General features: G+C 36.5%; 1 non-coding gene across 1 annotated transcript; it reads left to right on the forward strand.

Annotated features, from left to right (window-relative positions):
• The first annotated feature begins 926 nt into the window (after positions 1-926).
• On the forward strand, positions 927-1,033 carry LOC127090274 (small nucleolar RNA R71). Its single transcript, XR_007791799.1, has one exon. It is a non-coding gene; the product is annotated as a small nucleolar RNA R71 (small nucleolar RNA).
• Positions 1,034-13,334: the final 12,301 nt, after the last annotated feature.

The following is a 13,334-nucleotide window of genomic DNA, read 5'->3' on the forward strand; positions in this document are numbered from 1 at the left end:
CCTTAGGTTTACTTTCTTCCTCAGTTGACTTTTTAGAGTTTTGGTTTTCAATCCTTGGGTCAGACGGTCCTACTACCTCTGTTCCACTTCTTAATATAATTGCATGAGCGTCGCTTTTCGGGTTAGGTTGGGGCTGTCCAGGAAATGTAACAGTAGGGGCAGCAGTAGGCGCTTGTTGTTGAGCTACTTGCGAGATTTGTGTTTCCAGCATTTTGTTATGGGTAGCCAGGGCATCTACTTTACTTGCTAGTTGTTTAATCTGTTCGTTAGTGTGTACATTCTGGTTTAAGGACTCTTTATTGGTTTGCTGTTAAGAAGCTATGAAGTTCTCCATCATGATTTCCAAGTTGGATTTCCTAGGAACGTTATTGTTAGGTGTAGATGGGGTCGACTTTTGATATCCAGGAGGTATAGCTGGGGCTTGACTGGGAGCTTGACCTGGTGCGTATAAAGCATTATTACTCTTATATGAAAAATTAGGATGGTTCTTCCAGTTTGAGTTATAGGTATGCGAGTAGGGATTTCCTTGAGCATAGTTCACTTGCTCTGCTTGGATTCCTGTTAGGAGTTGACAATCTGTAGGAGTGTGACCTTGAATTCCACAGACTTCGCAATTTTGAGTTACGGCAACCACGGTGGCTGGAGGTGATACATTCAAACTTTCAATTTTCTGGGCAAGAGCATCCACTTTTGCATTAACATGATCAAGGCTACTTATCTCGTACATGCCCCCTTTTGTTTGAGGTTTTTCTACCATCGTTCGGTCGCTTCCCCACTGATAATGGTTTTGGGCCATGCTCTCGATAAGTTGATAAGCGTCAGCGTAAGGTTTATCCATAAGCGCACCACCGGCGGCGGCGTCTATTGTTAACCGTGTGTTGTACAAGAGACCATTATAGAAGGTATGAATTACTAACCAGTCCTCTAAACCATGGTGTGGGCAAAGTCTCATCATGTCTTTGTATCTTTCCCATGCTTCGAAAAGAGACTCGTTATCTTTCTGTTTAAATCCATTTATCTGGGCTCTCAACATAGCTGTTTTGCTTGGAGGAAAATATCGGGCAAGAAAGACTTTCTTCAACTCATTGCATGTGGTGACTGAGTTGGAAGGAAGAGACTGAAGCCATCTTTTAGCTTTATCCCTTAACGAGAAGGGAAGAGACGAAGTCGAATTGCCTCTGAAGTGACACCATTAGCTTTAACAGTATCAGCGTATTGGACAAATACGGATAAATGAAGGTTTGGATCCTCGGTAGGATTTCCAGAAAATTGGTTTTGTTGCACTGCGTGCAACAGCGAAGGTTTAAGTTCGAAGTTGTTTGCTTCGATTGTAGGTGGAGCAATACTCGAATGCGGCTCATCTTGCGATGGAGCAGCGTAATCTCGAAGAGCACGAGCTGGTTCTGCCATCTCGGGTATCGGCGAAGGAAGGAGATTTTTTAGATCAGGAATTTCGATTGGAGGAAGATTGTTTGCAGCACGATACTTCCGAATTCGTCGTAAGACTCGGAGATATCGTTCAACGTCATTGATTCGTAAGTAGTATGGTTCGCCTTGTGAGCGAGTGTGTGGCATACAAATCAACGAAAAAGAAGAAAAAATTAAAAAAAAAGCCTTAGTCTCTACAGCGTAACAGAAGAGTTACGATATCGACTAAATAAAAAGTCCCCGGCAACGGCGCTAAAAACTTGATCGCGACTTTATGAGTCTATTGGGGTATTAACTGCAAGTTCACAGTCTAATCGCGTAGCTCTAAAAGATATCGATCCCATAGGGACTTAATGAATCGATATACCATTTTTCTAAGGTTACTTCGTAAAGCAAAGACGAATGATACTTTGATGATTAGGGGGAAAAGTAAAACTAAAATTGGATCTAGATTAAATATCAAATAACACGGATACCGATATGTAGTTCGTCGTAATTAGGGAATCAAGTCTTCGTTGGTTTCTTAGTTTTAAAATAAGTCTTTTCAGTAGACACTATTGATTAAAAGTCTTTTCTCAAACTCTTGCTCTATTGAATCAGACTATGACTTTATATTAACGTACGCTCTCACAATTTTGTTAAATCTAAAATCACTTTGTGAAAGCAATGGAATCTATAGAAACTCTTTTTTAAGAAAATACTAACCGTTTAAACACCCTCGTCTCAAACTCTCACTTTGTTGACTTAGATTATATGATTAAACTTAAATGCTTAACTCTCGTCCTCACATTTAACTTTTAAAAATAATTTTTGAAAATGATTAGAATTTAATTAACTTTAAAAATTTCTCTCGCCCTGATTTAAAGTTAATGTCCAATTTACACTGTCCAGTTAAAAGCTCAAACCGTCGTTCTATTGATTTTAACTTCTTTATGTCTTTTACTCTCGTACAAAAACTTTGGTATTAACTCTGTAAATTGAGACCATAAAAGGAGTGACTATATTTTGAAATAAATTTAAACCAACTCAGTTTTGATTCCTTTATTCCGCTTACTTTACATGCCGATATCTAAATTTATTTAGCCGGACATGCTAAACAAACCTAAACAATTATTATGCTTAAATACAGCCATATCAGATAAACAGTATAGATAAACAGCAGCACAAAGCATATATAAGTTAGAACAATAAATTAATGAACCTGTAAAATTAATAGAAATCTTGGTTGTTCCCTAGCTTCGATGCTTGAACACTCCACCACAAACCGGTTGGATTTGTTCTTCACAATCTTCGATCAGACAGTAAAATAAAAACAAAGAAGTAAAACATTATGATCTAACGTAAGGTTAGATCCAGTAAAAGTTACACAATAGTTTCCGGTGTAGAAACTATTGTGAGAAAATAAATTGAATGCCTAAAAATTTAAGCTAACAAAGAAAAGAAAATAAAATGCTAAGGAAATAAAAATGCTGAGAAAATGGAATGCTGGAAAATATATTGCTGTAAAAACTTGCACGGTGGAAAAGAGAGAGGAGGAACCCCCAATTGGACCCCTTGAGGTCTATTTATATTCATCCATAAAGTAACCGTTTCTTCCAAAGTCTCTTCAGTAGGTTTTCTAACGCGTCAAAGTCAAAGGCAGAAGAATAGGAGTGGGGGTGTGACGTCCGTCACACCATGTGTTACGCTCGTAACACTAAGCAGAGGGGCGTGACGCTTGTCACACCATGTGTGGCGGTCGTCACAACGTCACAGCGCTTTTCCTTGTAGTTGTGGGCTGGGCTTTAATGGAATGCTTTTCCTAGAGAATCCTCTTTTTGCACCCCCTTTTCTTTCTTTTTCACATATGCTTCCAATAATGTTACCTGAAATAAATAGAAGGAAAATACCAAGTAATATCGAATAATATAAAATAAGTCGAATCAAATAATAATATAATTTAATTAAATCGAGTCCAAAAATGTGATATTATTTCATGTTATCAGTGCTCATGAAACATACCACACACAAAAAGAATATGCAAAAGTGATGGCCTAATCTCATCCATACTTATGTTGATTTTGCAATCAACTAGCCTTAGGATATGGAGATATCCTAGGTCCATGATATGAAAGCATAAAGACGGGGAATGAGATGAAGAGGGAGGGGAATGGATCAAAACTCAAATTGGACAAAGGAAGACTTTTACCAAATTAAGATCATTCATTCATTTTGGAAGATGGAATGTACATTCCATCAATCCCCTAAGTTCAATGATCTTAACTTAACAAAGTCAAATCAACCTTGACCAAGACCCAACAACACAAGTCAAACTTATACAAACAACCAAAATGGCTTAACACAATTATTTGGCATTTGTTCAATTTAAAAATACTAAAAATAATGCATTAAATTAAATATGGTTTGTCAAATTCCTAAAACCTCATCAAAACACCAAAAAATGGCCATGAGATTTATCATAGGTCAGACAAGGTCAAAGGTCATTGGAGAAAAAAATTCAGAATTTTTAGAGACTTAAAAGTATTTTTAAACAATTAAAAATAACCACAAAATCAATTAAATCGTGAAAAATATTAATAATGATCCAAAAAATAATTTTAATTCAAAATATGAAAGGGGAATTTATTTAAAAAAATTTGGTGAAACTTTCATATTTTTTGGATCAATATTAAAATTAATATGAATCAATGAAAATCAAAGGAATAAAATGAAAATCAAAAAATACAAAAAAACGTGGACCACTTGATCTCCCTCATTAATTGAAGTGGCAGATCAAGTGGTCACAAGCACGCTTTCCACCATAGTCACTAGTCAACGTGTAACACAAGTGGTATTTACAAGCAACGCACGAGATTAAAACAATTTGAAAAGGATCAATGGCTCTGAACCATGTCAACACATCACCGACATTAAACCTCCGAACACCTTCTCAGGCGAACCTCGCCTGACTGGTTCAGTCATCACCATCACATAAATGAAAAAGAAGGACATGATCTGGAAAAAAAATGACGTAGAGCACGAATCTGACATCAATTTTAACTAACTCCAAATATATAAAAAGATATGAGGAGTTGAATTTTGAGGTGTGTCAACTGAGTTGCTTCGATTTGACCTCAAAGCAACTCAATCTTCTTGCCTACATTGGTAGGACTTCAAACAACCAAAGATCCAAGAGAATTGATGAGAATTTAGTGAGAATCAAAGAGAAGAAAATTTCTGGAAAATACCTTCAATGTTATGCAGAACTTGCTCTTCCTTGCTTCAATTCTTGTTTGATCTTGCTCCAATGACTTGCAGAAGTGGATTAGGAATGGAAAGAAGCTATGGATCCTGGAGTTTTTGAATCTCCAAACAGTGAGATTCAAACTCAATTTCCAAGTGAAAATTATCAGGTTTTTCCTTTGAATTGTGAGGGTTTGAAGAGAGGGGGCAAAGCTGGCGCACAAGGATCCTTTCAAATAAGCTCAGAGGGTCCATATTTATAGCATTTGGAAGTGTTATTTTCACACTTGAATTTTCTTCCAAATTTGGCAATGTCATGCACAAGCTTGCATGGGCGCGTACAGGCCCATGAAGCAATCCAATTAGGTCTAAATGCATCTGAATAGAGGTTGGAGTGAAGCTTGAATGGCAAGGAAATGTTATGTGATCATTTGAACCTTGATTTCCACCAATGATGCAGGCCTGTTAAAACCATGTGCATCCCTAGCAAATTTGGTCCAAAATGAAAGAATTAGGACTCTTTGGAAAGCTTAGATCAAGAGGAACAACTCTTATGTTGAACACTTTTCCATTTGTAACTTGGATCAAGGTGAATTTTAAGGTGGAAGTTTGGAAATTTCAACATGTTGAAAAAATTTCTAAGTGTCAAGCCATATACCTCAATGTTCCACCTTACTAAACTTTTTATGTGAGCTCCAAATGAGAAAAGTGTCTTCATCAAAGTTGTAGATCTTTCAATTACCTTCAAAATTGTCACCAGTGTGACATCATTTGGATTTAGAATGAGAGAGTTATGCATTTTTGAAGTTGAGGAAAATCACTTGTTCAATGGTATTGGTCCAAAATGACCTATAATGTATCCTCATATCACATGCTCATAAAAGTTAATTTAGATTTCACCCCAAACATCAAAGTTGAAGTAGACATCTTGAATTGGATTGTGCAACTTGGAAATCTTTCATATCATAAAAATTGGGCAAGTTATGGCCTTGGGAAGTTGACTTTTAAATTAGGGTTTAGACAAAATGACCTATAATGTTTCAACATAGAAAATGACTTTCCAATCAAAATTATCTCTAGACTTCAACATGAAAGTTGTTTGGAATGTCATTTATAGTAACTTTTATTTTCTAATCATTTTCATATGGTGAAAATTGTAGGAGATAGGGTCTAGGGAGACCCAGTTTTGATTAGATGAATTTATCTGACCAACCACCATAAACCAACTTGCTAACTTGCAATTATCTTGTCTTTTTAGACTCATGGTAAATCACATATGCATAATATGATGAATTGGTGAGGAAGCTTGTTGAAGAAGTTACTCAGAATACCCAGACAAACTAGGGTTGCCAAGGCAAATCAACACCAAACTCTTGAAGAAAACTTGATCAAAGTAACGTGTAGAGATCATAAGGACTCATATATGATGCTTTGAGACTTTGTGGATCAATTCTTGGTTGTGCTCTTAAACTTGAGGGTCTTAAACCCTAGATATGAACTTGATAGACCAATGGGGACCATGCCCTACCTACAAAAGAGTTATGCAAATACAAAAACATATTTTTTGTATTTTGGTTAGTAAAATGATAAATATACAAGTATGATACAATCACATGGTGCTTGGTGATCTCTCCTAAAACAAACCCAATGAAAAAAGGGGTAAGGAGGATGCCAAGGTATGATCCCAATTCTTATGCATATAATGAGATTGCATGAGGGATCTTAGGGTCAAACTTGGGGTCTTACAATAGACAAATTTTGTATTTATTCAAGAATGGTAGCACGCAAATGGAGGAAATCCATTGAATATTAAAATTTTGAAAATGACAATGGGGAAAGGGTTTACATTGAATCCAACAACTACTACTAGCCTTAATAACCATGAATCCATAAAACCTTACTTCTATAAAGAGCAACTAGATTAATCTTCCGCCTTTGGGTCTTCTTTTGTTGATTAATACTATATGATGCAGTCTTTGCCCTTAGTCCCTAGTTTTTGCCTAGACCACCCTTTCGGGTTTTCAGTCCACTGGAACGCTATTTTTTTGCCTAAGCCGCCCTTTCGGGTTTTCAACTTATCGAGTTGTCACTTTTCTATTTATCCCTAACTTTTTCCTGGATCGCCCTTTCGGATTTTCAATCCACCAGGATACCCATTTTTTTCTAAGTCACTTTTTCAGGTTTTCGACTTAGCGAAATTTTATTAGGCATAGTTGTAAGAATCATAGTTCACGGGGTGTGAGAGATCTTCCTCATCCATAGTTGTAAGAATCAGGGCGCCTCTAAAGAAGGCTTTCTTTACAATATATGGGCCTTCATCATTAGGAGTCCATTTCCCACGTAAATCTTTATGCACAGGCATAATCTTCTTGAGCACGAGATCTCCTTCTTTGAGTTCTCTAAGAAGGACTTTCTTACCAAACGCCTTTTTAAGCCATTTCTGGTACAACTGTCCATGGCACAGAGCGGTCATACACTTCTCACCAATGAGGTTCAACTCGTCATATCTGTTCTGAACCCATTCAGCTTCTTCCAGCTTGGTTTCCATCAAGATTCTCATAGATGGTATCTCTACTTCAATTGGGAGAACTTCTTCCATCCCATATACTAAAGAGAAATGGGTTGCCCCTGCTGAAGTACGGAATGAGGACTGATATCCATGTAGTGAAAAAGGTAGCATTTTGTGCCAATCCCTGTAAGTTTTCACCATCTTTTGCAAAATCTTCTTAATGTTTTTATTATAGGCTTTAACAGCATCGTTCGTCTTTGGACGATATAGGGAATAGTTATGATGCTCAATCTTGACGTTCTCGCACAACTCTTTCATTATTTTGTTGTTCAAATTCTTCCCATTATCTCTGATGATCCGACTTGGAATTCCATAGCGGCAAATGATCTCTTTTTTGAGGAAACAAGCAACCACCTATTTTGTTATGTTGGCGTAAGAAGCGAATTTTACCCATTTGGTAAAATAATAAATTGCTACTAGAATGAAGCGATTACCGTTGGAGGCTTTAGGCTCTATGGCGCCAATCATGTCGATGCCCCACATTGAGAAAGTCCAGGGTGATGTCAAGACATTCAGCAGTGTTGGCGGCACATGCACTTTGTCAGCATAAATTTGACACTTGTGACATTTTCTAGCATAGTTGAAACAATCAGACTCCATGGTTAACCAGTAATAACCATCTCTCAAAATCGTTTTAGCCATGGCATGCCCATTGGCATGAGTCCCAAAAGATCCTTCAGGAATCTCTTTGATTAGCAGGTATGCTTCGTGTCTATCCATGCATCTGAGCAAAACTATATTGTAGTTTCTCTTTTATAACACATCATTTCTTAAGAAGAATTCAGATGTGTAAGACCCTAATTTTGACCCTGAGATCCCTCATGACATCATATCATTGCTCTTTGCATTTTGCCTCAAGGATTACAGCATCTTGGCTCCTTAACCCTAGGGTTAGGACTTGTGTGATTTGGTGTGAGACCACCAAGTATGCTTGAATTTTATCTTATTTTGTATACTAACCAAAAGCACAAAAATATGTCACTAACTTCTTTTGTATTTGAAGCTTAAATAGTCATGTGATCCAAGGCTCGTAAGACGCCCCTATGCCCATTGATGTGGCTATATGAAGATGAAAGCAAGCATGACAATGGTTCACAAAGCTCTAAATCATCATATATGCCTCCCAAGTATATAAATTTTTCAATTTGATCAAGATAAACCAAAGGTCTTGAGGATTGTTTCCCAAGGAAACCCTAATTCAATTGTGCCTTGCTCATGAAGCAACCTCAACCTATGATCAAATAAAATTAAGGAAAGTTCTTTCATTCACCATTTTATGAATATATGAGTCTATTTGAGTGTCCTCAATCACTCATTCATCAAGATTTGAAGTTTGGCTTTGAGAAGTTGATTAGTCAAATCATTTGACTATTTTGAAATCCACTGAGACCTAACTTTTGATGTGTTTGTCAAATGATGATGACCCCAAGAGTAAAAATGTTCTTAATAACCATATGAAAAACGTTCATGTTCATCCAAAATTAATTTGAAACTTGTAAGGTCATCATTAATTTCAAAACATTATAGGTCATTTTGACTGAAACCCTAATTGTGGTTCAACTTCCCAAGGACCTAACTCCTTCATTTTTTATGATTTTGAGGTGATACCAAGTGCATTGGAAAGTTTAAGATGTCTACTTCAATTGTTATGTTGGACAAAATTTCATAATCCTAAAATAAACACATGTGATAATACAAAACATTATAGGTCACTTTGGACCAAAGCCATTGAAATGTGAAAAAGTCCAACTTCAAGTGCCCATAACTTTCTCATTAAAAATCCAAATGATTCAAAATTTAAGTCCAAATTGATTGTATTGAGAAGATATAAATCTTTTATGTTTAAGGTTTTGTCATTGGAGGCTTGCATCACCGAAATAGAAGGGCTTGAAGTTGGTCCATTTTGGCAAATTTCTCAAATACATGTTTTGCACCTTTAACTTCATGGCCAGTTTTCAACATTTTCCACACTCCAAATGGATTTTTGTTCAACATAACTTTTGTTCCTTATGTATAGACCTTTCCAACCATTACCCACATGCTTATGTTTCAATTTTCCAATTAGCATTTTCGAAGAGGTGAAGTTTTGTGACCAATTATGCATAACATGTTAAATCTTGCTACACAAGCTAATGCATTGCCATCTGCACGTCCAAACTGTTGGTGTAATCCCTAGAGGCCAATACATTTGGTACTTGTATCGAATTATTTATTAATAATAAAAGGATTTTTCTTTATTACGTTTGTTTAATAAAGTCCCTAGAATAGCTAGTTTGTTTAATGTATCAAGTATGACTTAATCATGAGATCACATTAAACATAAGGACACTATTCTTAAAGTATCCGTAGTCGAGCTTTATTGTGAAGTGGGATGACATTAAAGCATTAAGACTATTATGTATATAGACTGATGATCACATTTCATGGATCATGGATAAGGAGTTATCAAGTCTTAAACATAGGTATGATTATTAAGAGTAATATTTACACCGGAATGACCCGCTATGAGAATACTATATAGAAAGTTATGCAAAGTGTCATAAGTTATTCTCATGGTGATAATGGTGTATACCACTCTTCGACCTGAAACCACTATGGACCCTAGATGTAGAGTCAAGTGCTTTATTGCTGATCAAACATTGCCCGTAACTAGATAACCATAAAGACAGTTGATGGGTACTCCACGAAGCATGCTGAGGGACATGAGTGGCCTAGATGGAATTTTCCCATCCTGCATAACAGGATAAATGTCTATGGGCCCAATATTGAACTGGACAAGGATGACACGGTCTATGACTTGTGTTCAATATAGACATAAGGGCAAAACGGTAATTATACACATAAGTATTATCACAGAAGGAATTGTCAGATCATATGACATTTTCTTGTCTTCGGTAGCAGTGATGTGTTGCTAGATACCGCTCACTGTTTATTATGTTAAATACATGATTTAATATAATTGTCAATGCCGCGAAAACCTACAGGGTCACACACAAAGGACGGATTGATGAGAGATAGAGTAACTAAGGAACACCGTAAGGTACGGTGCCCTTAAGTGAATTGTAGAACATCGTAAAGGTACGATGTACTTAAGTAGAATACGAAATATGGTAAGGTACCATGAGCTTAAGTGATTTTGGGCATATTATAAGATATGGGCCAAAATACACTTAAGTGGGCTTTTTAGCTTAAAGCCCAGACAAGTAGTTCTATAAATAGAACCCTTGTGCAGAAGCATTCGTTGCGGTTGCATTATTTTCGTTTTCTCTCTCTCTCTCTCTCTCACTCAAAGCCTTCATTCGTACCAGCTAGCACTGAGATTGAAGGAATCCGTTCGTGTGGACTGAGTAGAGACGTTGTCATCGTTCAACGTTCGTGATCGCTCCGTGGATCTGCATCAAGGGTTTTGATCGTCACAAGAGATCTGCACATAAGGTTTCAATCGTCACAAGAGGTAAATATTTTATCACTGATCATGACCATTCGTAAGGATCTATAAAAGGAGAAAATTTTAATTTCCGCTGCGTTTTGGATCGCAATTCTCCTTCACAAACTTCATTCATTAGTGTTCAGCACTCAAATGCAATTCTTTTTGGGCCTCACATGCGCATGTACAGGCCCATGCATGGAGGACCCAACTTCACATGCACATGAGTTTTCTACTTCATTGCATCAGTTGTGGCTATAAATAGAAGGCCTTGCCTTGCTCATTTCTCAACCTGAAGACGCCTGAAGCTCTGCTCAATTGATTCCCCAACCCTCCATTAAAGGAATTCTGAATTTTTTCTTCATTTTTCAAGCTTGAATTTCAACTTCCCTGGTTGATCTTCAGCTTCTAAATTCCTTAGCATTGCTTCCTTGTTACCTCAAGATTAAGCTGCACTCGAGGATTGGATTGGATCAAGCTCTTAAAAGCTGCACTTCAAAGGTTTTCACCATAACTGTTTTCCTTCTAATCTCTCTTATTATTATGCATTGCTTGGTTTGGTTGGTATCTCTGAAGTCCTCATGTGAGAGGCAATTGATTTGTGGTTTTAATTTTGAGAATTGGACAACTTCAGATTGAACACCTCATTTTTCTATCTCAGATTTCTTCCTCCATAAGAATCTTGAGAAAAAACTAAGGTTACAGGGGTCATGTACATCACCCCAGCTTTCGAATGGTATATGGATCGCGTGTTTTAGTTGAGGTTTGAAAACCTACAAGTGGTGGCCGGAGAAGGCCTTCTCACTGGAGAAGACGGTGGTTTCCACCACCGTCCCCACGCGTCCAAACCTTGGCCCTTGGATGAATGTTTCCAGATCTAATCCCAGCCCTTTGTTGTTAAGACTTATTTTAATTCATTGTGCCACGCTGTTGACCAAAGTGTACCATGCGCGTGCGTTTCTCAGCCACATGATCAGCCACGTCATTTAATGAAGTGGGATCTGACGCTTGTGGATTTTTCCAATTTCTGAATTTCCATTTTATTTTCTTTTATTCCAATTATTTTTAAAAATTCATAACTTCTTTATTTGGAATCACAAAAATATGGGACCAATTGCAAAAAAAATCTCTTAAATTCTAGTTTCTAAAAATGATTTTTAATTACTTTTGTGATTCAATTTAATATTTTTTATGAATTATTTCTTTTCTGATTGTTTTTAATTCATTTAAAATACCATTTGATATCCAAAAATGCCAAAAATATTTTCTTAACATCTTTGGATGATGATGAATCTATGAAAAATATTCTCATTAATTTCTTAATTGATTTGAGATTTATTTGAGATTTTAGTCCAATTATGTTATTTTTCTTCATTTTTAATTGTTTAAAATTAGTTTCTGATTTCAAAAAATGTTGAGAAAATTTGTCAAACCTTGATTGACAATGTTAGACTTATGATGTCCATTTCAAATGAATTGTTCATTAAAAAATTTGGACAGGGGCGCTGCCCCCTTGACCCCCGGCTAACTCTGCGTACTGTGATCGGTCGCCGAAATTTAATTTGGTTTTAAGTAATTAAAGGAATTAAAATTAATAATAATAATGTGTTTATCATTATTGCCTTATGGTGATCAGTTATGGCCTTAGTCTTCCTTCATTTTGTTTTGGGTTTTAATACGACCTGCGTGTCGTGCCTCTCCTTTTAATCTCTTAATGTAACTTCTTTTCTCATCTCAATCCCTCGTATGTAAAACGAGTTTCTCCTGTAATGTAATGTTATGAAGGAAGAGAAGAAGACAATGTTATGAAGAAAGAAAAGATTTCAATATCAAAGGAGGACAACCTTGAAGATCAAAGGAGGACAGCCTTGAAGATCTTGCTTGGAGAAGCTTAGATCGTTATTAGGTTAGCTTAGGTTCTCTCATTGGCTTGGGAGAACAATTGTGCTAGGGGCCACAACTGTTTCATTATGTATGTTGATGCATATGTATGTATGTTGATGCATGTGAATATATGTTGATGCATGTGAGAGACGATTTATATGATAAATAAGCCGGTGAGATCATAACAATTACAATTCCCTCAAATTAAATATTAAGTTTATGCTTTCCAAGTTTTAGCACTCATCAAGACTAGTATCGGATAATGTAGGTTTCGCCTACGCGAGGTGCATGTTCTATATTATAAAGGTGCGATGGGATAATTGTAATATCCAACTGCTAAAACAATGGGTCAAACTTAACTAAAGAAATTATGATAATATTATATTTGTTTGCTTTCCAAGTTTTAGCACTCATCAAGACTAGTATCGGATAATGTAGGTTTCGCCTACGCGAGGTGCATGTTCTATATTAGTAAGGTGCGATGGGATAATTGTAATATCCAACTGCTAAAACGATGGATCAAACTTAATTATAATAATATTATATATGTTTAGAAGCAAGAGTTGGGAATGATCCATATGATGGATCGGAATAAGGAGTTATTCACCCAACTGAAGCTTTCGAGGGTTGTCTGAGATACAATTGGAAGGAGTTCCTACCTAAATAACCTAGTTTTGTGTAATCCGCCTACGCAGACTTAGAACAAAGTGAAATATGGATCTCGACCCACTAGAAAATCTTCCAACGGGATTTTCCGAATCAAATGATGAGGGTCATTTGTTTTTGATTAAAATAGTGGGAGCA

The sequence above is a fragment of the Lathyrus oleraceus genome, chromosome 5 (genome assembly GCF_024323335.1).
Source record: "Lathyrus oleraceus cultivar Zhongwan6 chromosome 5, CAAS_Psat_ZW6_1.0, whole genome shotgun sequence".
NCBI classification, from domain to species: Eukaryota; Viridiplantae; Streptophyta; class Magnoliopsida; order Fabales; family Fabaceae; genus Lathyrus; species Lathyrus oleraceus.